General features: G+C 47.0%; 1 long non-coding RNA gene across 1 annotated transcript; it reads right to left on the bottom strand.

The window, feature by feature from the left end:
- Nucleotides 1-1,060: 1,060 nt before the first annotated feature.
- LOC309327805 lies at nucleotides 1,061-2,954 on the bottom strand. Its single transcript, XR_014150652.1, has 2 exons — nucleotides 1,905-2,954; nucleotides 1,061-1,756 (listed from the first exon to the last, which is right to left on the bottom strand). It is a non-coding gene; the product is annotated as an uncharacterized lncRNA (long non-coding RNA).
- Between the last annotated feature and the right edge of the window lie 3,046 nt (nucleotides 2,955-6,000).

Below are 6,000 nucleotides of genomic sequence, written 5' to 3'. Positions count from 1 at the left end.
GGCACTTATTCTTGCTCCTGTCACCGGTTGTGCTCTTGGAGAGGGTTGGGAGAACAGCAGTGACACCGAGGAGGAGCAAAGCCCTGGATCCCCCTCCTGGGATATGGGCCTCAGCTGGTGACTGTCAATTCCAGCACTCGGCACCACACTCTGTTGTCCCCTCAGAAACACTTTTTGTTCTGGTGGGAGGGAAGTTCAGCAATGCAGAAATAAATTGGGGGTTTTTCAGGATCAGGACTTGTGGGCAGAATTCTTGGTGGAGCAATATTCAGGGTTATGTCCAATGTTTCACACCCATTATGGACATAAATTTCAGCGAGTCTGAGCAGAATTTAGTGGCATACAACCCTCAAGGTTTGCCCTCACTCGCTTAGCAATCATCAAAAATTGTTATCAGATATATCCACTGGAAGAACACAGGATACCACCCCCTCCTTCAAAGTAGTAATGCATACGAGCTTGGTATTTATATATTTTGGGGGAATAGAATGCAAAATATACCAAGGAAGAAATTATTCAGCTGCTTATTGCTCTTAATTTATTCTGGAGCCTGTATAATCGCTGCTCTTAATTTTAATGTATAGATCTGTGCTGGGGTGTTAATAACTTACCCTGAGCTACTCATGTGTTTGGTAGAGGTTTACAAGGTTGCCTTACAGCTCTTTCCATCCCTTGTCGCATCTCAACCTCATTGTCCTCACTGTTAACATCTTCATGTCTGCACAAGAATGCTTAGCTCAGAGAAAATAAACTGGCAGGCAAGACTGTGTCTTTTAATCTGGGACCTGCTGCATGTTTAACTGGCTGAGATTTCTAGCACTGCTGTTGTTAAACAACCAAGGTTCTAGTCCCTTGTGATAGCAGAGAAACGTTTTTGAACACAGGCAAATATGGCAAATGGTTTTGGAGATTTATTTATTTTTTAGTGCAAGGCCTGAAGTTGGTGAAGGGGTAGAAGCATGTCTGAAGGCGTATTCTCCTAAATCAGATCGTAACCAGTCGAGCTGTCATGGCTCCTGGCCAGGAAACTCAGGGACTGGGGTTCTGTGAAGGAGGTGTACATCTTAACAAACAATATTCAGCCACCTCCTCACACTGCGGCTTGAATCAGTTTCATTTGTGGGGTGGAAGCTTATGTAACTCATTTAAAAGAAGTTGTAGAAAGCGAGTTCTGATGCATAGCCGTGCCCTTTGCAACACAGAACTCTTTGCTGCGCAAAATGTTAACACAGCTAATTCTAACCTATTGAAAGGTTCCTGATAAAAGGGACCAGTATGATGTAGGAGTTAGTGGGTCAGATTTGTATTGGGAGAATCACTCTGAAATCCGCACTCAAGATCTGTGATCTTTGCCTGATGGCCTGCTCTCAGCCTTAGCTACTTTAGAGGGTGGTTGTGAGAATAAAAAAGTAAGGAGGGACCATAATATATACACTATCCGAAAATAATTAGAGGAAAGGTGGGATTAACTAATTAGGGGAGGGGCCCACTGCATGTTCTGAAGGAATGCGATGCAGCAGCCAGCTACTTGGGGTCACTACTTGGAAGGGAGATCAGCTGGAGACTCCAACATTTGACTGCATGGTGCTGATAATGCCACGGTTGCAGGCTTGATCCCCGTATGGGACAGTTGCATATTCCTGCATTTGCAGGGGGTTGGACTAGATGATCCTCAGGTTCCCTTCTAACTCTACAGTTCTATGATTCTTTGGATGAAGGCAGGATCTAAATGAAATGGGGGACGACGACTGCAGGCCTATATCCACTTCAGTGGCATAGTGTGGGTTGTCAGCACCTGGGGCAAGGCAAGTAATTTGCGCCCCCTAACCCGTGGATTTGCGCCCCCTAACCCCCAGATGTTGCGCCTGGTGCGGCCGGCCCCCCCTGCACCCCCCACGCTACACCACTGATCCACTTACCCAGAAGCAAGGCCTGTTGGGGTTAAATGGGGCTTCTGTGTAAGTGTGTCTAAGAGTGTGTTATAAATGTGGCCAAATGCACTTGCTGGATAACAACACACTTGGCAATCTTTGAGGGGAACACAAGATCATGGCAGCAACAATGGAACAAGCAGGTGGTGCCCAAGCTGCTGCTGGAGTCCTCAACTTTGCGAGCACAAAGCATGATGGGAACTGTAGTTTTTGGGACTCCAGCCCCCTGTGACATGGGAAATGGACTGACTTGCCTTTAATAGACTGTCAGGGCACAAAGCTTGTAAGCTGCCGCCGAAATTATCTCACTTCTTTTAAAAATGCCTCATTTTGATCCAAAATAGCCAATGGTTTCTCTATAAACCAAGTTGCAAATGTTAATGCTTGAGCTCAGTGCGAGAGCTCTGTGTTGACCAGCAAAGCTTGTTTGTTCTCAACAGATTTTTTTGGCTCAAGATACAGGCCTGTCCTTTGACTATTTGCTGTCTACATCTTCAAGCTGCTACAAAAAAAGATGTGTAGGCAGTTTAATAGGATAGGGGTGATGCATTGCCCTGTCTTATTGACCCTGCAGCTGCCCTCCCTCCTGGCCTCCTCTCCACAAATCTAAACACTGCTGCATAAATGTAAGCGTATTTTAATATCATTTAGGCTGCAGTGTAGAAATTGGGGTGGTGATCTGGCCTGGGAACGATGTTCAGCATTGCCTGTGAGCCCCATCAACCTTGTGGGTTTTTTTGTGCATCAGATCTGTGACTGTGTCCATTCCAAGCTCATTGCACTTTTCCTCATCTTCCTCCCTCCAAGATCCCATGTCCTGTGGGTGCTGCAACCCATAGCATCTTTGACTGGAGAAATGCAGCCTTGGTTTGGGTTGTTTATATGTCTGTCTGAAGTGCTGTACTGGTTAACCTTTATGTCTGCAACTGCCTCCTGTGTGTTGCCTGTCAACGAGATAAATGTTTAAAATGAAATAAATAAAAATAAAACTCCCAAAAACTATGCAATAAAAGCAATAGCATGGATATCCATCTCCTTGTTTTTTCCTGAGTGCCGCAGGGGATTCAGCTGTGCTGGGCCAGGCAGAAGGAGACCCATCCATAGCTTCTGTTACGCTAATCACCGGTTTCGTCATGGGCCTGGGTGGGTAGAAGACAGTGGCTTTAAATTAGCCTGATGTCTGGCAGATACTACTACCCTGCTTTGTTCTTCAGATAGGGAGATAGATCTTGCACAACCTTTGTTTGCAAGACTTTAGACAAGTCTTGCAGGTAGTTTATAGCTCATCACTTAGTTGGAATGCTTTAGAACAGCCTCTACTGGTCACAGGGGCAGAGGAAGGGGTGGGGTGCTGGCTGCCCCAGGTGTTGCCACTCAGGGGGGTGACAAAACGCCAGGCGGCACTCACTGCAGGGCCTGCAAGCTGCCCAAACGGTCCACCTGCTGCCTTCCCCGCCCCCAGGGTGGCTGAGTGGGAGGAGGCAGGCAGACTCCGGAGGCCCTGTGGTGCACCCTGCCCCTATGGATGGCTCGCATCGCCCCTGGGCGCACCACCATGGGTGCCCAAGCGACTTCCTCCGCCGCTGATTGGGCAGCTTGGGGTGAATGGGGTTTTAGAGTGAGGGGGTAGTACTTCTGGTGGGGGTACCTGCTACTTCTGGGGTAGCTTGTCCATCTTTGGTCCCCAGCTTGCAGTTGGTGCTCACCTGTGGCTCCTCGAAGCTGGGAAATGGCTTCGACTGGCTGGCTAAACCAGTTGAGGGTAGCCAATGGGTCTCAAACCCTCGGTGAGTTAGGGGCTTCTCCTGCATGCGAAGACGGGCTCTGGCAGATGAGGGGATGAGACCAATAGTGAGTCCAAGATGGCGGTTTTCGCATGTGCGGTAGAGGGAAGTGAGGGGCAAGTGGGGCCCTTCAACCTGGGAAGGTAGCCCATCTAGAAGGAACACGCCTCTGCTGCCTTGTGGAATATCTTTGGGAGATTAAAAGGCTAAGAAGTAGCCCCTACACGAATCTGGAGTGGATGGTGCCTTGTGTGCCTCCTTCCGCTGACCCCTGCAGCCAAGCTGGTGACAAACGTGTTGCTCTGCTTTCCTTCGGACCTCATCAGTGAGGCTGAGATGAGGGTCTTGTCATCTGGGCAGCCCAGGACCTCCATACCTGCTGCCCAGGACTGCACCCTGGGAAGGTCACTTTGTTGCTGTTAACGCAGCAGCTTGGCTTCGCCCCTGGAGGTGCACTCCATTGTCTCGAGAGAGATGGGTGCTCCAAACAACTACTGGGCTTCTTCAAACCATGTGCCCATTTCCTTCAAAATGAAGTCTGCATTGAAAGACTGAAATTCCCAGTGTCTCACTTTGGGCACCAGGTGGCAGCAGTGCTGTGGTAATTGGTGCATTAAAAAACACACACACACAAAAGGTAACTGTGGGAATTGGATGAAGAAATCTTTCGCAGGAATTGACAAACTCTGCTTTCAAAAGGAACGTGCGCCAATTATGCACCTGCATATGCAACTAAGCCAAAACAGAAATCCTACGTATTTCTCAGTGCTTAAATAAATATTTATTTATTTTGTTAAGTAGATAAAAGAAAATGGTAGGAGTGGATGTGACCATAGTGATGAAGTTTGACCTGGTAGAAGCTCAGCCAGAGTCTCTGTTCTGTAATCCTTAACATGAAGTGCTCCTCACTTGCAATTATGGAAGGTTTGGTGCATCTTATTTGTAAATATTCTCTCCCAATTTCTGGCTGCATTTACACCCAGCCTTTCCTGATCTGATTCTATTATTTATTATGTTATATTCTCACTGCCATCAGTGGCTGGTCTGTCCTGAATTATATCCACCCTCCACCCACCCAGTGCACATTCAGAAGTGTGCTTACTTTGGAATCAGCGCTGCTCATGCACCCAGCCCCTGGGCAGCATCTATATCAAAATGCCAGCCTGTACCTTCTCTGTTTCTAACATTTTAAGTCCAATGGTAAATCCTCAAAGTCAGTGGTTTCCAAACTCCCCTCCACCAAGCATTGCTTGACAGAACCGCTGAATGGTTTTTCCTACTGTTGCAGCAATTGCTACGTGCTGTGCAAGATGTTGCATGGTTCTGAACTGTCTTTTTATTGCTTCTTTTATTTCTGATCTTGTATTGCAGTTTCCATTCCTTAAAATTCAAATGCAATGCAATACAAGAAATAAAAGAAGCAATAAAAATCAGTACAAATGTTTCATGTGGACATGCTGCAAGCGAGCCGAGCGCATCTTGTGGGAATTCCTGCTCTTGAATTCCCATGATACATCGGCAGTCGCTGTTATGCAAAAGCTCACTGGGGTAGGACAAATGTCCTGATGTTTGAGTGGGTAGTCTCAATCTCTACACCCACTCCTCACCTGAGCAGTTTAGCAATTTTGCCTCCAGCCATCTCAGGCACAAAACTGAGGTGTTGCTGCATGCCAAAGATATATGGCTGTTTCAGAGCAGCTTATTTTCCCCCAAGATCACCACCCAGTAAAATGTGAGGGATTCTCATGGAGAATGTAATCACAGTACACATCTATCAGGCTTCTGGGGGAGGGGGCAAAATCTTTTGCTAAGTCTTTCGTCACTTTTGAATGGGCAGGCTAAACAAACAAACAAAAGCTGTTGTGCAAGTATTTACTATTAAAAAGAACACAACAAATGGAAATGGACATTTCCACCCACCTCCCCCCAAGTTTGTATTTTGCCCACTGTTTTGTGTGAAGCATCATAACCAAGGCTGGTAGTCTTTGTTCTTGCACACTTCCTGGGATTTAAAAAATGTGTGTGCCCACATGTGCAGAAATAGTGGTACGCATGCCCAGAATGGAAAAAAGTAGCAGAAAGAATGGCCGAAGCCCGAGGAACAGAAATACAATATACATACCTAGTCCAAGCTTCCTCATCCTTGGCCCTCCAGATGTTTTGAGACTACAATTCCCATCATCCCTGACCACTGGTCCTGCTAGCTAGGGATCATGGGAGTTGTAGGCCAAAAACACCTGGAGGGCCGAGGTTGAGGAAGCCTGTTCTAGTCACTTATGTGGACA

This window comes from Podarcis erhardii (assembly GCF_964252035.2).
Source record: "Podarcis erhardii genome assembly, chromosome: 13".
Classification (NCBI taxonomy): domain Eukaryota; kingdom Metazoa; phylum Chordata; class Lepidosauria; order Squamata; family Lacertidae; genus Podarcis; species Podarcis erhardii.
This window is presented reverse-complemented; position numbering and strand designations above follow the sequence as displayed.